General features: G+C 43.9%; 1 long non-coding RNA gene across 2 annotated transcripts in view; it reads right to left on the minus strand.

Moving 5' to 3' along the window:
* Nucleotides 1-1,413: 1,413 nt before the first annotated feature.
* LOC131581830 (uncharacterized) overlaps nucleotides 1,414-22,037 on the minus strand; it is a 43,023-nt gene continuing 22,399 nt past the window's right edge. Inside the window, exons 2-3 of one of the 2 annotated variants that reach the window (XR_009278150.1) lie at nucleotides 12,149-12,281; nucleotides 1,414-1,692 (exon numbers count right to left, since the gene is read on the minus strand). This is a non-coding gene — a long non-coding RNA (uncharacterized LOC131581830). Of the gene's footprint in view, nucleotides 1,693-12,143; nucleotides 12,282-22,037 lie in introns of both variants that reach the window. The other variant, XR_009278151.1, reaches the window with a different exon arrangement.

The raw sequence follows: 22,037 nt of genomic DNA on the forward strand, positions 1-22,037 counted from the left end.
GGATGGCTCAGAAGAGAAGTAATCAACCAACTCAGTAAATGTCAAGGGGAAGATTAGCCTTTACTTCTGATGAACACAATTCAGCAGCCACATCAAAAGGTGCCTTTGCATGTGGAACTAAAAGGACTATTTCCTGCTTTAACAAAGTCTTTGACTTGCCTGTAGCTGCAAGTTTATCTCATTCACAGAACCAAACCCACCTTGATCTAAAAATTGAAACACCTTTGAAGACCATTTAACCCCTTGCTGAAGTTGACAGAAGAGTGTTTTGGCTGAGTATTTCAGATAAGCAATTGCAGAAAGGGGATTTTTACTTTGATTTTTGTTTGGATTACAAGATTAGCCCACCAGCTTTGAAAAGCTATCCAGAAGGAGCCTGACTCTGAATGTCACTTACCTTGGTGCGGGTATTTCTGGCTGTTCAGGAATGTGAAGGGCGAAAGCAAAGCTTGCTTTCCTTAGATGTTCCACATAAGTACAAACAATAAGCACAAACAGCCAGAATGATACATTTCTTATCACTTTTGGTCAAAAATCTCCCTAATACCTCTACATCTCCCTGTCTGGCAAGGGTTTGAGGAGCAGAAATCCCCCAAAGGCTCTCCTGGAGCAGCAGGCACTGACCCAGGCAGGATCCCCTGTGCCCGAGCCAGCAGCCTGAACCCGGCTCTGTGCCCACTCCAGCCCCAAAGGCAGAAGAGAACAAGAACCAGTGCAGGTTGAGGCTGGCTACTGATGCCTCAGGATTTTAGCTTTTATATTTGTCATATATTTGTAATCCTGCAGTTCTTCAGTGTGTAACTCCAAACTCCACACACAGTGGGAGCTGCTGCTTTCCCATTTGGGTCAGACACAGCAATTCCTCTCCAGGCCTGGCAATCAAGGACACCTCACTGCCTCAGGCCTGAGAGATGGAAACAAAAGTGAGTTGGGGCAGCAAACTTGGGGTAAATGAGTTCATTACCTGAGGCTGGAATTGGAAGATGAACCCCCAATGTACAAATGGACCAAACTGATAAAAGTGTGAAAACCTGTGACCCATGGTCCATTTTTGGGTGCAGCCCCTGGGGAGCTTTGTCTGCCCTAAATGTACCTGAAGGATCTTCAATAAACAGAACTGCTTTTTATTCCCTTGATTTTGTCTGGCCTCTGTTTTTAGGTAGCCCTGAAAAAGCACCACTACCCTGCCATGCACTGACATGTGTGCTGGTGAAAACAAAAAAATCTCCTTTCTGGGCTGAAATGCTTTATTTACCACTTCTTTCAGATATGGATTTTATGCACAGAGCAATACTTAAAAAAACATTTGAGAATTTCTTGACAAGATACTAATCTATTTGAGTATAATTACACAATCTTCCTGTGTGTCAGTGGCTGATCTGCGAAGATGAGAGCCTGGCACAGCCCTGGGCTGGCTGCTGGAAACAAGGCTCAGCCCGGAGTCCCACGAGCATCACACAAGTCCAGAGTGGTGAGGGAGGTCCAAAGTCACCTACAGCACATCAGGGCTGACCAGAAGCCATGGCCAAGGCAGGGGAAGAGGATGTAGAGCCTGGTGGCACAGGCAGTGTGCATCTGCAGTGTGACTTCAGCTGCCTTCTCGAGATGGTGACTGTGCTAGAGGTTTCCTTATTCCAAAATCCTGTTTGCATCCATGGTGGAAATTAACTCAGCTGTAGCAGACTGGGAAATCTGTGGAAAAAAACAAAAATTGTATAAGATTAAAATAATTTTGCTTCTTTCTTAAAAACAAAATATTTTTAAATGCCAGTAAATTAATATTACAGCATCTTTTAAATTTTAATTAATTTTTTTTTCTGGCATGATGACACAGTGTTTCTGACATTTACAGGAAACAGAGACACAAGAAACAAATTTATATTTCCCATTCATATGTAAAACCAAAGGAAAGGAGAAATGCAATGATGTGATTTATAGACCACTTCCAGATATTTCCACAGTAAACTCTTGAAAATCTTTTGTAGCACAGATATTTCAGCACACTCAAATAGTACTGAGCTCTTTATTTGCCCTATAAACAGTGAGACAGGAACTTCACAATCTGTCAAATGTAGAAGCAAACAAAACCAAACTGCTTGTTGAACCAATAGAGAAATTGACTGTGAACATCACTGATTTTTGTCCTCTTGATTCTGTCCTCAAGTGATCCAACACTGTCAGGCTTTAATATGTGATCCCTTATTGCCAAGCTATTTTAAAGCAAAACATAAGGAAATCTGAGTTCTCCTATGTGTGGGATAGCAGAAACCCGTGCAGGATTCCTGGGAAGTCTAAAACTGCAGTTTGTGGAAGTTAATGAGCACATTAACTGGGCTCCACACACACAGAACACTTCCAGACATCTCTAGCTCCAGGGACAGGGTAGCACATGCCAGAAATAAACTGGGAAGCACATCCACGAGCATCTACAGCAGATCTACTGACACCAATTGCTACTTCATTTTTAAAGCATTTCTGAGCTGTTCCAGTCTCTGGTTTGATAAATGCCTCTCTCTCCAGATCCTCCACCAGTCCTGACCCCTGGGTGGGAAGGTTGTTTCTTTAGGTAAATGAAACATGGTGTGGGTTAAGACATCCTCAGTTTTCCCAAGAACTGATTAACCTTTCTATTTACAGCCATTACTGTTTTTGGAACTAGCAGTTTGAGCCCTGAAAAGTGAGGACTGCTTTCTCCTGGCATCAAGGCTGCCATGAAAAGCTTCATTCCTTTCCTAGCATGAGGCACCATTTGCTCACAAGAGCTTTTCAAAGAAGGGGTTAATTTCCCAGAACTATTTTTATTTAATGCAAGTCAGTCAAACGTAGAACTAAACCCTGACAGATTCTGAGGAGATTCACAACACATGAAATTCAAATAGAGGGATTTTTCTTAAAAAAAAATCCCTTGGGTCAAGAGAGGTCGTGGTGAGGAACCATAACTAATGCAGCAAAATGGGAGAGCATCAGAGGGAGTGACTGGTCCTTGGCAGCTGTTTAATGGTGCAGCACTCCAGGCTGACCAGCACTGATTTTGCTCCTGATGTATCACTCCCTCTGCTCAGCCCCCTTAGCCTGAGGCACAGCTAATTGTGATTCACCCACTGGCACCCAGAAAACAGCCTGAAAAGTTCAATATTGGGAAAAATATTCAGCCTTAGCATGGGAGATCCTTCGAGGTGAAGTTCCTTCTTTGCTGTCCCACTCTTTCACCCTTTCAAAATGACAGCCAGTGAGAAATAGAAGGCTAAACATGGTTAAATTAACTCTGGAATGAAGCATTTGTTTTCTCTTTATTTTATATTTAATATTTTATATTATCTTTTAATATTTTATATTATCTTTATTCTCTTTATGTATCTTTATGTATCTATATATTCTCTTTATTTTTATTTGCCTTTTAATTTATTGCCTTTTAATTTATATCTTTGACTTTTAATTTATATCTTTGACTTTTAATTTATAATTTATAATTTATAATTTATAATTTATAATTTATAATTTATAACCCATTCCTAATGTTTTTAGCCCTGGTGGTTTCTCACCCCAAATCCAATGAGCAGAAGCTGATGTTTTATTCTACATATGCTGTGTGACCTGCAAGATGTGTGAGTGTTTTCCTGCTCAAGGATTGCTTTGTTAGAATAGTTTCCTCCCTGGGTTGTAACCACATTTCTTGTGGTTTTTTTCTTTTTAATTCATGGAGAGGATGGCTGAAGCATGAGTTCTCTGGCCATCAGGTCACAGAGTCCCTTCCCAGCTTGTAACAAACAGGCCCCAGTCCCAGAGGGGACCAGACCTGTTTGGAAACGGTGGTAGGAGAGGGAAGAGGTGTTTTCCATCACCTTTGTCCCCGACTGCAAATTTCAGAGCTGATAAACAATACTCCACCAAGGGGAAGGAGCTTCTAGGCTGGGGTCTGGCCATTTCTCAGTGCCTTTGGGGTTTCTCTGGGGTCTCAGTGGCTTTGGGGTTTCTCTGAGGTCTCAGTGGGTTTGGGGTTCCTCTGGGCTCTGTTTCTCAGTGGATTTGGGGTTTCTTTGGGGTCTCAGTGGATTTGGGGTTTCTCTGGGCTCTGTTTCTCAGTGGGTTTGGGGTTTCTCTGGGGTCTCAGTGGGTTTGGGGTTTCTCTGGGCTCTGTTTCTCAGTGGCTTTGGGGTTTCTCTGGGGTCTCAGTGGCTTTGGGGTTTCTCTGGGCTCTGTTTCCCAGTGGCAGGAGCCTGTGCAGGTGGATCCACAGCAGGGGCATGGCCCAATTCTGCCGGACATTGTCACATCCCCACCACTGCTGTGCTGTGCAAGGTCACTTGGCAGCGTCGGTCACTTCCAGCTCTCTGAACTCCCCCATGTACATCCTGGGCTTCAAGCCCACCAATAATCAGCTTGACACCTTCCTCTTGCCTCTTCATCTCTCCCTCTCTCGGGTAACCTTTACCAGAAGCTGCCTTGACAACCTTCACGCCCTCTCCTCCTCTCCTCTCCTCTCCTCTCCTCTCCTCTCCTCTCCTCTCCTCTCCTCTCCTCTCCTCTCCTCTCCTCTCCTCTCCTCTCCTCTCCTCTCCTCTCCTCTCCTCTCCTCTCCTCTCCTCTCCTCTCCTCTCCTCTCCTCTCCTCTCCTCTCCTCTCCTCTCCTCTCCTCTCCTCTCCTCTCCTCTCCTCTCCTCTCCTCTCCTCTCCTCTCCTCTCCTCTCCTCTCCTCTCCTCTCCTCTCCTCTCCTCTCCTCTCCTCTCCTCTCCTCTCCTCTCCTCTCCTCTCCTCTCCTCTCCTCTCCTCTCCTCTCCTCTCCTCTCCTCTCCTCTCCTCTCCCTCTCCTCTCCCTCTCCTCTCCCTCTCCTCTCCCTCTCCTCTCCCTCTCCTCTCCCTCTCCTCTCCCTCTCCTCTCCCTCTCCTCTCCCTCTCCTCTCCCTCTCCTCTCCCTCTCCTCTCCCTCTCCTCTCCCTCTCCTCTCCCTCTCCTCTCCCTCTCCTCTCCCTCTCCTCTCCCTCTCCTCTCCCTCTCCTCTCCCTCTCCTCTCCCTCTCCTCTCCCTCTCCTCTCCTCTCCTCTCCTCTCCTCTCCTCTCCTCTCCTCTCCTCTCCTCTCCTCTCCTCTCCTCTCCTCTCCTCTCCTCTCCTCTCCTCTCCTCTCCTCTCCTCTCCTCTCCTCTCCTCTCCTCTCCTCTCCTCTCCTCTCCTCTCCTCTCCTCTCCTCTCCTCTCCTCTCCTCTCCTCTCCTCTCCTCTCCTCTCCTCTCCTCTCCTCTCCTCTCCTCTCCTCTCCTCTCCTCTCCTCTCCTCTCCTCTCCTCTCCTCTCCTCTCCTCTCCTCTCCTCTCCTCTCCTCTTCCTCTCCTCTCCTCTTCCTCTCCTGATATTAACATCCACAATATTTAATCCTGACTGCCAAAGGACTGTCAGCACTTTGGGGATTTAGAAGGGACTGGGTGCCAAAATTCTTCAGGCTGCTCTAAAACACAGTCAGTGTTTAACTTCACAGAGATTCACACAGACAGACAGACAGACAGACAGACAGACAGACAGAGCCAGTGGCAATACCCAGAGCACCTTGGCTTTGCAGGGCTGCCTCCCTCCAGCCCTGTTCTCTGCTCCTGCTCCCACAGATAAATCCAGCCTGGAGTACTGGGGATATTGGCAACAAGGGGTGTTCAGGACACCAAACTGATTTGCTTTGTCAAAAACACAACTGAAGCTCACAATGCCTTAAGGGCCTGCCAAAAAAGTGACATTTTTCCACCCCCCCATCTAATTTTTAAGGGGGAATTCCCATGTACTACTGAAGTTTATATCACATAGAACCTGAGGAAAAAGGTGCCTCTGGTATAAACAAAAATTAAATCAAGCAAAATTAGGTACTGAATGTGCCACCATGAGCAGAATGGAGGGAATGCAGCAGAATATGACAACAGAAAGGGAACATAATAAGGAATGCAGATGGTGAGTTTAAGTTTGATGCAATGAAAAAGGAGGAGGCATGAGAGAAATCCACTGAGAGGAGGTGATGGGAGGATGGGATAGCTTTGGTGGCTGCTGAAAGATGCAAGCAGAGGGGAGGGAGTTGGGATAAGCAGGATCTCCAGCTTTCAGCAACTGCCATAGAAGAAGAAAATACATCAGTAGAGAAAAAGGAGATGCAGCTACCCTGCCATCATATTTCCTTCTCACTCAGCCTTCATACTTATTAAACAAACTTATATTCATAAAAAATATCAGAAGCCTTTAAATTTTTATTTTGCCAGTTATATTTTTAAGTCATGAGATCAATTTTTTTTTTTTCAATGGCAATGAAGAAAATTAAAGGAATATTTAAGGAGAGTGAATTAATAACAGAAGAAATTTGAAAAAAACTGGCTGTGGAAAACAGTCAAATAGGCATCAGAACAGCCTTTCAGCTCAGTTTAGATTACAGCAAGCAACTTCTTATAACTCCTTTTTGCTCAACACACTCCAAGTCTGTGAATCAGGCATTTGCCAGCTCAGATCTGGGCTTTGCTCTGCAAAGGAGAACACACATTGCCAGCCCTGCCTTTGCAAGGAGTCTGGCAGCTCGCCACATTACAGCAATATGAGAACAGAATCACTCCTTGAATACTGTTATATTTCAGCTTTTATCACCACTACAAAAGCCCATGAGTTTAACTACACTTTATCAGTGTTTGAGACCAAGAACTGTACCTAAACAAACAGTCTTGGCCACTCTCATTTTTTTGGTACCTTCATTCAAAACTATCCCACTAAATTCCCCACCAGAGATGTCCCTGAGTTCTTTTGCTTAGTGTAAATAACAGCATGTGGTCCTAAATCAAAAAACAGCACAGCATAGTATACAAATTCAACTGTCTTTAGTCAGACAACTGCCTTCGTATATTTTCATAAAAAGTGCTTTAAAACCTAGATGCCATGAGTTATAGCTCTTTTGCTTCATTGCAAATTGATGTTTCATGCTTAGAGCATTAGCTCCATTCTTAGCCTCATCTGTCTGAACAACCTCAAAATGCCTGTGTGTCAGTCTGCCTTGTGGAATGCATTTCTGCTGGACACCACTCGAGCCTTTTTGCCTGTTTGTAAAGCTCAGTTTATATCATGAAAAGCACTGGCACCTGATGTTTACTTCAAATGCAGTGAAATCCTTTCTCCTTTCCTTTCCTTCCCTTTCCCTTTCCCTTTCCCTTTCCCTTTCCCTTTCCCTTTCCCTTTCCCTTTCCCTTTCCCTTTCCCTTTCCCTTTCCCTTTCCCTTTCCCTTTCCCTTTCCCTTTCCCTTTCCCTTCCCTTCCCTTCCCTTCCCTCCCCTTCCCTCCCCTTCCCCCCCCCTTCCCCCCCCTTCCCCTTCCCCTTCCCCTTCCCCTTCCCCTTCCCCTTCCCCTTCCCCTTCCCCTTCCCCTTCCCCTTCCCCTTCCCCTTCCCCTTCCCCTTCCCCTTCCCCTTCCCCTTCCCCTTCCCCTTCCCCTTCCCCTTCCCCTTCCCCTTCCCTTTTTCCTTTCCTTTCCTTTTCTTGTTCCTTTGCTTTCCTTTCTTCTTCTTTCTTCTTCTTTCTTATTTCCTGTTTATTTTCTTTTTTCCTTTCTGTTCCTTTCCCCTTTCCTTTCTCCTTTCTGTTCCTTTTCCCTTTTCCCTTTCCTTTTTCCTTTGCTCCAGAGGCAGGCTGACAAACTAACCTGGTGCACATCTTGACTCAGTTCTGAGGATTCCATGTACAAAAAGGGAGCCTGTTCTTTGCTACCTACAAATGCTTGTGGCTTTTATCCCTAGGGACCTTCCCTGAACAGAGCCCATGGGTGCTGTGTTGGCCCCCTCTCACCTCGCTGCCCCAAAGGCACAAAGGACACACAGGTAGGACAGTGGAACTTATTCTCCCTTCACTCATGATATGTTTATTTTCACCCAGGGAGTTGCATTTGGGGCTGCTCTGCACTCAGGGCTGCTGGAAGGCAGAGCAGCTGCAGCCTCAGAGCCACCTCAGGCACACTTTGTTCAGCAAGCATTGGCAACCTGCCTTCATCTCCCATTTCCCAAAAGGAGCATAAAATCTGGGGTTTTTGCAAGGAGGTGAAATTGCAATAAACATAACATGAGGATGAGGGATGTGCCAACACAGCCTTTTGGGCTGAAGTTGGACACTGAAAAATTAGGTGCATTAGATGTTCATAAAGGACCATTAATGGAGACAGTAGGGGGGAAAAAGGGTATTTCATTTTCTCTGGCTTGCTGAACCAGTCCTCATCAGCAGAGGTTTCTGTGCCAGAGGTGTTTGGTACCAGAGCGATAGCTTAGGATTTTAACTTTTATATTTTTCATATATTTGTAATCCTGCAGTTCTTTAGTGTGTAACTCCAAACTCCACACACAGTGGGAGCTGCTGCTTTCCCATTTGGGTCAGACACAGCAATTCCTCTCCAGGCCTGGCAATCAAGGACACCTCACTGCCTCAGGCCTGAGAGATGGAAACAAAAGTGAGTTGGGGCAGCAAACTTGGGGTAAATGAGTTCATTAGCTGAAGCTGCAATTGGAAGATGAACCCCCAATGTGCAAATGGACCAAACTGATAAAAGTGTGAAAACCTGTGACCCATCATCCATTTTTGGGTGCAGCCCCTGGGGGGCTTTGTCTGCCCTAAATGTACCTGAAGGATCTTCAATAAACAGAACTGCTTTTTATTCCTTTAATTTTGTCTGGCCTCTGTTTTTAGGTAGCCCAGAAAGGCATCACTGTGAGTGCTGAGCACAGCACAGAGCAGGCTCCTGTCAGCGCTGCTCTGATCATCACCCAGGGCAGCACGAGCAGCTCTGCAGCCCCTTTAAAGCACTGATTTCTCAGGAGTTACAAGATGTGAAAAAGCAGAGATTTAACATGTCCAAAACAGTTCTGACAGAATTCAGTTGAACATCTTTAATTATCTGGCTGCACTAAAAAGCTGCTGTAAAAGCCTTGTAACTCAGGGACAATGTACCATGAACACAGTGGGTTTTCATGCAAATCCTTAAAACATTACATCTCAGTTTATGCATCATTACAGACAGCTTAAAAAGGTTTTACAGAAATATATTTCAATTTTGAAGCACTAGTAGTCAACTATTCAAAGAATGATGAGATAGGAGAACTCTTGGCTGCTTTAGTATCATTTTGGGATGACATAAATGACACTGAACAATAGAGGTTTTTTTGGAGGTTAAATAGTTGGCATTAGCAGGGTAGGGCAGAAATAGTCTCTATGGTAAGCATTTACCAACATTAACATTTACTTTTACAACATTTACTTTATTTCTTCAAAAAGCAAGTTGTTGCTATTTCACATTAGTCAAAATTATTTGCATTAAACGCAAAAAGAAAAATAGATTTTTGACTGGGAAAAACCTGCACAGAAAATGGGAATTCTATTTGTTAAAGTATCAGATACATATAAATGAAAGGGGTAAAGGCAGCTCTGGAGGGCCAACAGAGTAAAGAGGTAAAGACCAAAGGGGTCCCCATCCCAGGAACTGTGTGTTATTATATATTATATATCCCACCAGTGTGTTATTGAGTATGAATGGCAGCTAGAAAATCACCTGGAGGTGTGAGGGCACTGAATTATCTTGGAAAGCAAGGGCAGGAGCAGTGAGCTCATGATGGATGCAGGGATTCCTCCCTGCAGTGGGATTTCAGCAGCCCCTGCCCACTGATCTGAGGCACTCGGGTACCAAACCCCAATCTTTTGACACCATCATGGGTTTTTTTCAAAACTTGTACAGCTTTCTGAGGGATGTCTGACCTAAGAACAGAGTGGGGTGGGATTTAGGAGGCTTTGACTCTTTCTTCTCTCTGGTATTTCATTACCCACACCTGCTTTACCCACTCCAGACAGGAGCGCTACTGGTTCTACTTTCCCTCCCCAACAAGGAAAACCCTCTTTTTTCATATAATCAGCCTGTGGCCCAAGTGCTAATGAAGCTAATGAAGCTAATGAAGCTAATGAAGCTCCCCTGCCTTGGTTATGAGTGGGGGTTTAATACTCTTTGATTCCTCTTGTCACTGCCACTACAACACCTGTCCACTGTTGCTGGTCTGGAATATGCCTGGCCCACCATTTGCACTTAATTCATGGTTTCTGGGAAAAGAAACAACTGATGCAGAACTTTGGCCAGCAGAGTTATGAATATACAAAGGCAGATGGCAAGATTGAAAGCCAGTCAGAATTTATCAAAGTGGAAGGTGAAACAAAAAGACTTCCCAACAAAATGCCACTGACATTTATATTAAAGGGGGAACAAAGCCCAGATCTGACATTTAAATATAATGCCACCTGTGTAAAACCTAAACTGAATTTTTTACAGGCAGCAGGAAAGCTTCAAGGCAGCTCCCCTTGTCTGTTTGTTAACTGTGCAGCCTTTCATCATAAAAGGTTTTGCTTTTTTTGCCTTTTTACATTCTTCAAAAGGGATATTGAACAGTGACTATGCAAAAGGCAAGGCAGCAAGAATTAAATGAGTTGAAGAGATCTCAGCACAGGTAGCAGAGCATCACATTTAATTCTTTTGGTGTTCATTTTAATAACATTTATCATGATGAACTCTTAAGTCATTACAGAGTGTAAAATATGCAGTGCTGTGCTTTGCCATTTAACATATAATTTATCTCCTCATTGCTGTGATGAAGACATTATTACTTCTTTAAAATAACTTCTTATCAGGCAGGTTCAGCCACATACCACTGGTTTTATTTCAAAACTCTGCACAACAGTCATAATCAGCAACTGATTCCCCATTTCTTTTCTTCATTACTAAGAAAAAACTCCAGACCACTTGTCAGAATCACTAATCAACAAATTACCTGCAGGAGAAAGGCAGGGAAAGGAGATGTCACCACAGACCTTGTTGCCAGGCTTTTTCTCTGTCTTTATCTGGTTAAATGCTTCACAGATCCATGGGGTAAAGTAGAAGGAACATTTCTTTAGGTCAGAAAGGCTGCTCCTCTGTCAGGCTACATACAAGACAAAGATCTGCACCACGTCACCTCACTGTCAGACCGATCCATTTGTGACCAAACTACACTTCATTGTCCAGGTGGAGCTCTCAGCTTGATCTGAAGTGACTGAGCACTTATTTAATCTCTTAATAAATGACTAATTTCTCTCCTTGTGCAAGTACTTTCACTTCCCTTTAATTTCCAGCTACTGGGCTTTGCAGGGAGGGAACAAAGAGCTCTGGGTCAGAAATCTCTTCATGTGTACTTGCAGCTTTCTGCCTCCAAGCCCACCTTGGCAAGGGACAAGGGCTGATGTCCTCTAATGTCTCACTGAAAAGTTTCCTTGAAAGTCTTCTGAAGAGGATAAAGGAGGGTACTGCTTAATGTTCCTTAAACCACTGTAATCCCAAGATCCCTGTTCCTTAATATTGCTTTTAGTGTGACTTGCCCTGGGGGAGCACTGAACACGGTCAGGAAAGCTCTGTACCTCAGCAGGCTTTCAATCCTCTTCTACAGGGGGAAGCAGAGCTGGCAGCAGGAAACAATCAGACCAGAAAATGAAAGATGAGCAGGAGTCAGAACTCATCAGCCGCTTCAACTTGAAGCATTTTATGGGCATTTTGAGAGAAGTTGGAAAGTGTAACAAAGAGAAATTAAGAGTGGTGTTATAATCATCATCATCATGATGTTTGTTCACAGATTGCCCCTTTACTAATTTTGATTATCACCTTTTGAACAAAGCACAGGGTGAAGAACATGAGCTACACGAGCACACTGACATGTCCTAAAAGCAGTGGTGATGACTCAGGAGGGTACAGGTAGCCAGTTCAGCACGGTGCTCAGAGGCAATTCATAAAAACATACAGTGCACATAAAAAATCATCAGGGAACTACAGTCAAAATGGGAACTTCACGTAATTTAACTGCCCAGCTGCAACTCTGAGTGTCTCATCACACGATGGAAAGTTGGGAAGTGCCTCGAGGACAAGGAGCCAGAGTCTAACTGCAAGCAGAGTGGATTAGGAAAACTGGGGCTGCACTAGACTAGACAGAATGGGGTTCTTCTCTACACCCTCATGAATTTTAAGATTTCAAAATAATGAGAAAGAGCTTCTGGATTTCAGCTGTGCTGATTTTACCCCCAGGTGGTGTAAAAGCATATGGATTTTGATGACTCAAAGTAGACAATTTGTTAGATAAAGTAAAAAACAACACCTTGCTCTCCACAGATGATTTGGTGAAACAGCTGGAAGGGCTCACTTCATGCATCACTTTTGGATCTGCAGCAGAGCTGAATTACAGGACCTCAAGAACTTCATTAGTCTGTTGGCTTACTCAACAAAGGTACCTGCAGGTGAAGGGCAGGGAAAGGAGATCTCACTTGCCACAGACCTTGCTGCCAGCACTGCAGAACCATCCTGGGGTGCAAACCATGGTTATTCCTCTTCCCAATTCACACCCAACAGGCTCTGAGCACCCCCTGCTTTACCAGCTTTTAACCCCCACACCTGACAGATATTTAAGAAACACAAACTTCACTGTTTTTTACTGGCAACTAAGGGGTTGGAAAAAAGTCTTCAGTATCAGCTTCCTTTTTGCACACTGGCTCTCACCCAAAGGCACTTGGGAAACTCTTCTATTTGTCACAGTACAGTAACCCAACACTTTGGGAATCATAATGTATCATTTCATAGCTTTAGTGGATAAATAGCTGTAATTTTCATTAGTCCTTCTTGAATAAGCTTTCCTAGAGTGTGAGGTTTTAACTAAAAAGCTTTGACTTTGTTCTGCTAACTACTAAGAAATGACGAAAAGACAGAAATTATAAGAAAGCCAATCAATACATTACCCTGTATATGTACACAAATTATATGCAGCAGATGAAAATTGTATACAGCAGAGGAAGGACATCATTGATAAGAGGTGCTGGTGGGATTTGGTGGCCTGTTCCACCAGGTCTCTGCCATGCCTGCAAAAGGGAGGTCCCACCTTTGTCTGTGGGGACAGCACCGTGGTCCCACCCCATTTTCACAGCCTGGCAGGCACAGATTTACTGGGAAGGAGTGGAACTCTCCTTCCTGTGGATGTGAGTGATGTCCAGCTGCCAGGGGTGCAGTTATGCAAGAAATGAAGAATCCAGTACTAAGGTGCAGGAAGGAGTAAAATGCTATCAAGCCTGTGTGCTGTGAACACAAATACCCTTCTGTCAAAGACAGATGCTCTTCTTTCTAAAACAGTAAGAACTGTGAAAAAATTCCAGGATCTAAATCACAGGAAAAATTTATAATGTCTTCACGTGCATTTTTCCTCAATTAAAAATAAAATTAAAGTACACAGAAGTGACATGGAAATGAAATGCTGCTGAAATTATAAATTGCATTCTAATATGGTTGTTTATTCTCTTAACATGGTTTAGTCCTGCTCTCAGGGGTGGGTGGACCAGGCAGCCCAAGTTATTCCATCCCTTTTCCAGTATTGAAGCATTTTCCTTGGCATCCTTTGCTGATCCAGAAAACATTGATTTATGCCTATACAGGTAAAACCAGCTGCTTCCCCTACACAAAACCACCTTGATGCTAAATGTAACCCAAACCCTGCAAACACATCAAATATGGAGGGAGGAAAAAAAAACCAAACCAAATGGAAGTAAAGGCATTTTCTTTCCAGACACGTCTGAAAGTACAGAAAATGGATCCTTCCCCAGCTGGAACAGATTTCATCTTGAGCATTTGTTATCTGATAGAGCACTGTAATTGACAAATTATCATGGAATAATTTTTGCCACTAAATATATTTTTATAGATTTCTCAAGTCTTGCTGTGTTTCTAAGAGCATTAATGCAATCTCTTAATATCTCAGCTATCTCTAAACAGAAGGCAGAAGCCCTTGATTAAGTAATTAGTTATGTCAGTAGAAGAAATCATCAGCAAAATCATACCTTCCTTTGGTATGAAAGAAACAAAAAACCCAGGGGAATAGCTTTGTTGTACAAATTAAAAGAATCCATTTATCATTCATCAATAATTCACCTTGACACCTTGCATGCTGCTTGTGCAGAGGGTGAATGGCTTAGAGCCCCCTGGCACAGAAAGAGCTCCCAAACTTGGGAAAAGGCCCAGGAGCAGATGGCAGCTCCTCTCTGCCACCTCCCTCGTTCCTCCTGTTGGAGCAGGGGGCAACGTGTCCCTCCCTCCCTGCACACAGTGACAACCCAGAAACTCTGCAAGACTCTGTGCTCCTGTTTGCCTAATTAACTTTCCTTAGCCAGAAGGGAAAAGATGTGGTCTGGCCTCAAAATCTGTTACAAATAAATTCTCGGCAGGGTAACAAAGCCCTGGAAATGCATTGATCAGGCAGCCCACATTCACAGATGGGCAATCACTGAATGCTTCCTTCTGCTAAGGAACTCACCAAGGAGAAATGTAGCTAACCTTGGTGGGTTTTTTCCATTCACTTATGAAAAGCACAATAACCACAATAATCTTAAAGGCTGAATCACTGTGAGAACAATCTTGAGAACTAATAACATGAAAGGCAGTATTGATGAGGCTGGGGTGAGAGAACAGCTCTGCAGCTGCTTTTCCTGTAAACACAGGGAGTGGAAAACCTGCTCATTTCCTTGTAGGCCAAAAAAGATGCTCGGGGGATACAAATTCCACCAATTCCAAACCAGAACCGGATCCCATTGGTTTAAAATCCCTTCTGCTTTCAGAGTGAGTACTACAGCAGTATCACATCACTTTTTATGTAATGTCAGTTTTATTTCCAACCACTTTACATAATAACAGTTGATAATTCATTGCATATTATTTTGACTCAGTGCATACACTCCCACACTGTGAACATGGCTCATACTGCAGAAAGAGATTCTCACCTTCCCCTCTGCTTTGTGCTTTTCTTACTTAGCATTATACAGGCTGTGAGCAGGCTGCTTTCTACATGCACATCATTCAGCTCCTGGCCCTGCACATGGCTCAGGATTTTGTTTAACAAAACATTCCAAAATAATCCATTTTTAACATGGCTGCTTCTAAATAAAGCTGAGGTTTGTCTGAGATCAGCTGATGATCTGTGCTGTCAGTGATATTTTGTAGTCTATGAACACCTATTCAGTATCAGGGTTACAGCTCAACAATGAATGGTTTTATAAATCTGATTGTGTTCCTCACAGCTTCATCAAGGAGGAAGTAATACAATAATAGGCAAATGTGCTGATGTCCCTGAAGCTGGTGGGCTGTGTGGAGGTTCTCAAAGTTGTCTTTACTACCATCACTAGCTGGTGAGAGAGAGCAGACCTCTCTCCTACCCAGCAATGAACCAGCCTGCCCTGCTGAGGAAACCTGAGCCACCCCTCAGCTCTGGGCTCTGGCAAGCCTCTGCTGCTCACCTTGGCTAAAGAATCCCCAGTGAAGCAGCATGACCTGTGCCACACTTAAAGTAAATGTTAGTGACTCCATCTGGCTTTAAAACTTTACTTTGTGTGAGTTTTCTTTTCCTTTTTTTCTGGACTAACACTGCCCAGATGAACGGGCAGCCTTTCACAGAGATCATAGTGAGCACCTCGAGCTCTGCAAAGACCCCTTTTTCTAGAGCAGAAAAGAAAAAAAAAGAGACAGAACTGAAATAAAAGTTTGTGTAAATTCTGTACACGGGATATTTTCAGTGTGGTTATGAAATGGCTTTAGAATCATTTTCAAAGGAACATAAAATGGCTTTGTAATTACAAAACAGATTTGGAATGATTGAAGTCAAGTACATATTCTGAAAAGCATCCTAAAAACTTCTTGGCATTACAGAGCCCTAGATGTCTGTTTTATGTTCTATCTTGGGAGCAGATAAAAATCTGTTTTTTTCCTAGACATTAATGTTTGCTATAAAGTGTAATGAGAAAGCAGGGCACAGCAGAGGAAATATCTTCATGCTCATAAACAAACGTGAGCAGCAACAGCAGCAGAGCAGCAGCAGCAGCAGGAGCAGCAGCAGCAGCAGCAGCAGGAGCAGCAGCAGCAGCAGCAGGAGCAGCAGCAGCAGCAGCAGCAGCAGAGCAGCAGCAGCAGCAGCAGCAGCAGCAGCAGCAGCAGCAGCAGCAGCAGGAGCAGCAGCAGCAGCAGCAGCAGGGGCAGCAGGAGCAGCAGCAGCAGCAGCAGCAGGAGCAGCAGCAGCAGCAGCAGCAGCAGGAGCAGCAGCAGCAGCAGCAGCAGCAGCAGCAGCAGCAGCAGCAGCAGCAGCAGCAGGAGCAGCAGCAGCAGCAGCAGCAGCAGCAGCAGCAGCAGCAGAGCAGCAGCAGAGCAGCAGCAGCAGGAGCAGGAGCAGCAGCAGCAGCAGCAGGAGCAGCAGCAGCAGCAGCAGCAGCAGCAGCAGGCTCCCTCCCTGCTTGGAGAGCTGCTGGGCAGGGAGAACCAGAGCAACCCAGGAGAAGCAAGAGCATGGGAATGCAGCCTCAGGATTGAGGGAGGTGAAGAGGCAATCACAGAAGGAGCTGAGTGGGAAGGGACCCACAGGGATCATGGAGGGCCCTGCCAGGACCCACCAGCAGTCACAGCACGTGCCCAAGAGTAGTCAAATGAAGAATCATAAAAATAAATTAAGAAGTTATTTGTGTCACCTAACTTCTGTGACCTGAGCAACTCCCAGGCAGTGCTCGTCCCTCCACTGACCCCAGAGGGGACACAATCTTCTTCACCAAGCAGAATTCAGTCAGATGTCTAAAGCTGGTGGAAAACCTGTGCTGCTGTAGCAGATGACAAGGCACCTGCAATGCATTCACCCCACAAATCTGCAGATGCACACCGTTGCTTCTCATTAATTAATTCCTGCCCTCATTTGGCCAATTCTTTTTCCAACTTAGGAAGAATTTGCAATATCCATGCCTTGGTCATTTGACCTGGATTTCTTTGGACAGCTGATAGGACAACTGGGGAAGCCCAAGTTCCATGCCATGAAATATTTCCATGTGTTTCAGCAGAGAGCCCATTTGTTGGATCTTGGTGATTTTATTAGTCAGACTCTGGGGGGCACTAGGATCTCATGATGAAACACGTGGGATAGAATCACTGCTGTTTCCCACACTCGTATTTGCAGCTATTTGGATTTTGAATGTAAAATCAGGGCCAACAGTGATTAAGTTTCAAATGAGTCTCATCACGCTTCAGAATTCCCCTACTTCCAGTTCCACAAACCCTCTCTGGACCTCTTCAGCTGGGAAACCAGCACAGAGTTCTCAGGAGAAAATTGCTTATCTTCAGTTCTGAAACTGAATGTGCAACATGATTTTGCACTGTGTTAAATACTTTTGTTGAGAAGTCCTACACGGCCAGCTGGCACAGCAGGAGCATGGACAGGGGCCGAGGTTCTGAATCCCAGAGCTGCTCCCTCTGGGCTGCTTTCCCCTTCCCCCTGCCCTTCCCACTACACTGGTTTAGCTTTTGATCCCACACAAACCCAGAGAGCACAGGGACATGAGCAGGTTGTTGTTTTTCCCCATGGCTCCTGCTCAGCAGTGACTTCTCTGCCCTCCTCAGAAGCACAGGGTGGGGTTCATGTTCTCTTAAATCCTCATCTTGCTCTTCTCTGTAATCATCTCAGCTTACAGGACAAAGCAATACCCAAAACCTTTGTTAACTGCAATGAGAAAATTGTTCCTAAAGAAAAGTTATGAAAGCAGGGGCAGAAAAAGCATGATTTGAGGTAGGTGCAGGGAAGCTTTCAAGGATGCCTGGAACACCCACACAGTCATTTGCCCTGTTCACAACACTAACAAGGAACCACTACCATAAAAATAGCAATAATAAATAGATCCAATTGCAAAATCCACATTTCAGCCTGCTATTTATATGGATTATGTGATACCATCTCCTCTCCCTGACTGTCTGATATGGTTAGCCAATATGGCAAGAATGGCAAACATTATCATCAAACATGTGACTTGCAATTTAAGCAATAAAACTGTTTTCATGAAACTTCCTATTATGTAAGGCAAAAATATCACAGAATTTATGGAATTTGTCTATATATGGAGGATTTCAAATGACAATTGCCTGCTAGCAGTCTCAAGACCAAACAATTACAGTGGAATATGTTTAAATAAACTATACTTATAGTTAAATGTATGGAATTTCAAAGAACACTGAAAACCTTGAAAATCTCTTCAAATTAATCACTGCAAATTATTCAGTCAGTTACAATTCCAGTCATCTGTGCTTGGGAGAGTAAAAAGCATGTAATTTATTTGTCTGACTCTCACAAAGTGTCCACCCATTCCTTTAAGCTCCATTTTCACCGTGCTTTATGGGGACTCTTAGACAGCTCTACAAAAGCATTTGAACATCAAACTGAGATTCCCAACATACACTGGGCAGAGACCAGAGCTTCTAGGTGAAACCCCCAAGAGGGAATATTATGTGGCATCTTTGATAATTGCAGTCCCTATTGTCTTTAATTTCTAGATTAAATGCAGAAGGAGGTGGGGAAATAAAATCCTTTTTCACAGTCTGATATTGTCATCTGAGGATATTATCTAGCTATAATTTATGCTTTAAAGCACTTCAGAAGGAACTGATATTTTTATAGATGCCTGAACTCTTATGATCTGTAAAGCTGCCAGCTGTTAATACTCTGGAGAAATAGAAATTCAGTTATTTAAAACCACAAAGAAACTAACCAGAAATCCAACCTACAGAGCACACAAAGAGAATTCTAATTTGACCTTTGTCTTTAACCCAAAGTCAGAGACTGCTCAGCTAAAAATGGGGTAAGTGCAAGACTCAGTTCAAACCCACTCAGAGGCTGAGAAAACTGATGTGTATCTGAACCTCAGCTAAGTGCAGTAAAGCTTACTTCAGCTAAGTAAAACAACCTTTACTGCTGGAAAACCTTTTTGTTGGGACCCTTGTTGTGGAAAGGATCCTGTTGTTCTGTCAGAGCAGTGCAGATGAGCAGCTGGAGCACATCTGTACTGCCCCTGCCACCACCGAGGGCTCCAATGGCTCAGCCTCTGCTTTTGATACATCAGAAGGTGCCAAGATTTGCTTGGCAGTCTCTAGAGTTATTTTGGGTCCTGGACTAAACAGTGGAAATTGTTGGAGCCTGGAATACAGAATGTGTGCCCTTGTTTCTGATACTTAGTTATAAGATCCAGAAAAACACTGAATTTCATATAATGTGAAATTCATGAGCATGTTTTCATGGTGATACATGAAAACAAATGTTGAAGTTAGATGAAAAAAGCTAAAAGTGTAAGTGTGTAGATTAGAAAGTTTTTTTAAATCACTGGGTGAAAAAGTAGTTTAGAGGACAGGAGACAAGATGGAGGATTTAGGGTGTTGTCTCTTGTCCTTTCTTCTTTCTTCTTCATGTTCTTCTCCTGGAGGTTTTTGGGCAATAACAAGTGATTGGATAGAGAATGCTGCAGTGCATCACAGAGGTGATGGGTCATTGGGTCATTAAGAAAAATAATATACGTGTCTATTGTTAATTGGATAAAAATAGGTATAAAGATAAAAGAACTGCGTAGTTTGGGGCCATTTTGTGCTTCAGACACAAAGTGTGCCACAAGGCCTTGTTTGTACCATCAGAAGAAAGAAATGTACCAGATTGCAAAGATTAACCTTGTGTAGCCAGCCTGGAGAGACCTGTTCAGTTTTGTGATCACCTGTTAATAAACACGAGAAACAAGATTCTAACGAGCTCGGGAGTTTTCTTCGAATCCTAAGAACTGAGATAAGCAGGGCTCCCCACGAGGGAGGATCCCAAAAGAATTCAGTCCAAAGGAGGCTGAGAAATCCAAGAATAAAAAGAAAAATACAGAAAAGATGTAGCAGAAACGAAGAAACAGAAAAAAGACTTTTTAGAGAAAAGATACAGAAATGATCACCAAGAGCTGGGTTTTGCTGCCCTCCACTTCCCTGGACAGTCCAGCCCACCACCAACACGGAAACCAGAGGTGTTTCTCAGCAGCTGGTGTGTCAGTGAAATGGGAAAGGGTGACAGTGCCCTGCCCAGGAGGGGATGCCAGCTGCACCCCCTGCCTGTGGCTGCAAGAAGACTTTGTCCCTTGTCCCACTGTGCTTTGACAGCATCCAGGTATATCTGACTTTTCCAAGACTTTGAGATTTCTCCATCACTGCTGTCATTTTTGTGGGTGCAACTGAAACTCGACTGCTCTTGAAAGAACAGCCCCCTAAAGCAGCTGAAGCAAGTGAGCTCCTCTGCCTCTGGCCACCACACACCCATCCCATCTTTGGTCCCCATTTTTCTGAACCTTCCTGTCTCTACCCCCAAGGATGATGCAAAAGACAAGCACCACACATGTCTCAAAACCCCTCAGCTCGATACCTCTTTTTTCTCTCAAGGATATGAGAAAAAACCCATAATTCTCACACCCAAAGGACATCACTCTTCAGCAAGTCCAAGCAGTCACTGCCAAGAGAAACAACATTCTCCCAGCAGCTCCCACTCTCCATCCTGCACCCACAGCTCAGTGGGTCAGTAAAGCAAGAAACCTGACAGGAATGAAGTGCTCCTGCTTTCCAAGCCCAGGGCACCTCCCCTGAGGGAGCCTCCCACCCAGCTCACCTCTCCTCCTCCTCTTCCTCACAGCAGGGAAAACAGCAGATCCACAAACCTTGGCCTGATTTCCCAGGTTGCCCACGGATTCCCACTACAGCAGTATCAGTTTGCTGGTGACCAGGAGGAATTTGAGATAAACCCTGCACAAGCAAACTGCCTGGGCACAAAGCACTGCAGGGTCCCATCTGGAGATTTGCTTCTCCCCACCTTCCCCTGCTCCAGCTGCTGAGAAACAGCAGCCACAGCATTCCAGCTTTAATCATAGTTTTGTTCACCCTCCACAGAGCAGTAATAAAAAGTTCAACTGGGAGGGGGGGGGGAAAGAAATACCACAGCCAGTCATTCCCACCAGCCATACATCTGGCCCTTAATTACCCCATGGTATTTATATAATCAACAAAATATTCAACTTGTATGACTGATCATGCTGGAGTAGTGGAACACATTAGCAAATAAATAGCAAAACACACAAATTTGTCAACAGATGGATTACAACCCAACGTAATTAAATGCAAAATAGTTCTGCTTTTAAAGCAATTGCTCATAAATTAGCCTGTCAGCAAATGTATGTAACTAATTGCATGAAAAAAATTAGGCCATAAGACAATATTATCTGCACATAGTCTTTCCAAACAATGTAAAAATGATTTGGTACATTATTAATTGAAAAGAAGTCAAACTGCATTAGTTTAATTGCTCTTTTTTTGTGCAAACCTATTAGAATAATTTATACCATATTTATCCTCTTTAAATTTGATGATAGGTATTTAACTCTTGTTTGTAGACTAGCAATGATGATTTTACCTTTTTCTCAGCTTCATAAATGCAGTAAGAATTCTGTTTGTCCATGTCAATGATGGACTCAGACTGTGTCCCAAGAGGGTGTGAGGAGAATGGCAGCTGAAGCTGTCCTCAGAGATGCAGCCCTTTTAAAATCAACCACAGGCTGTTACAAAAAATCAATGGTGGCAAGGAAAGCTTGTTTTCAGAGAGGAAAAACTAAAGAACTGTAAAACACGATCTAAAAAAAGTGCATCCATAATGACACTGACAGCCCTGAGCAAAGCCAGTTCAGAGCTGTGAGGTTTCACATCCAGAGCCTGGCTCTGTGACACATAATTAAAGGTTTAATCCCATGATTTTCAGCCCAGGATCTACCCAGGTTGGAGCAGGATCCATGGGTTACTGATCAGGAACCTGTGAAAGGTCATTCCCTGTGCAGGAACTGGTTTCTCTTTTCTCCCTATTTTCTCCCAAGTAGAAGAGAAGCACTTGCAGCCCAAGGCTGACAGTCATGAACACAAAGATTGCATTGATTTTAGGAAGCTTTGCTTAAGTTCTGTAACCCAGAAAAATCCATCCTGAGCATAATTCAGGTCTAGTGCTGCTACAGATGGGGAGAGCTGGTGACATCAGAGAAACTACCCCAGAAGAAAGATCACAAGTGTGATTCATTTCATGGCCCTAATCAAAACATCTGCAATTTGAGCACAGGTAATTAACTGCACATAAACAATTGGTGAACTAAGAATCATCC

Source organism: Poecile atricapillus, chromosome 8 (assembly GCF_030490865.1).
Source record: "Poecile atricapillus isolate bPoeAtr1 chromosome 8, bPoeAtr1.hap1, whole genome shotgun sequence".
NCBI lineage: Eukaryota > Metazoa > Chordata > Aves > Passeriformes > Paridae > Poecile > Poecile atricapillus.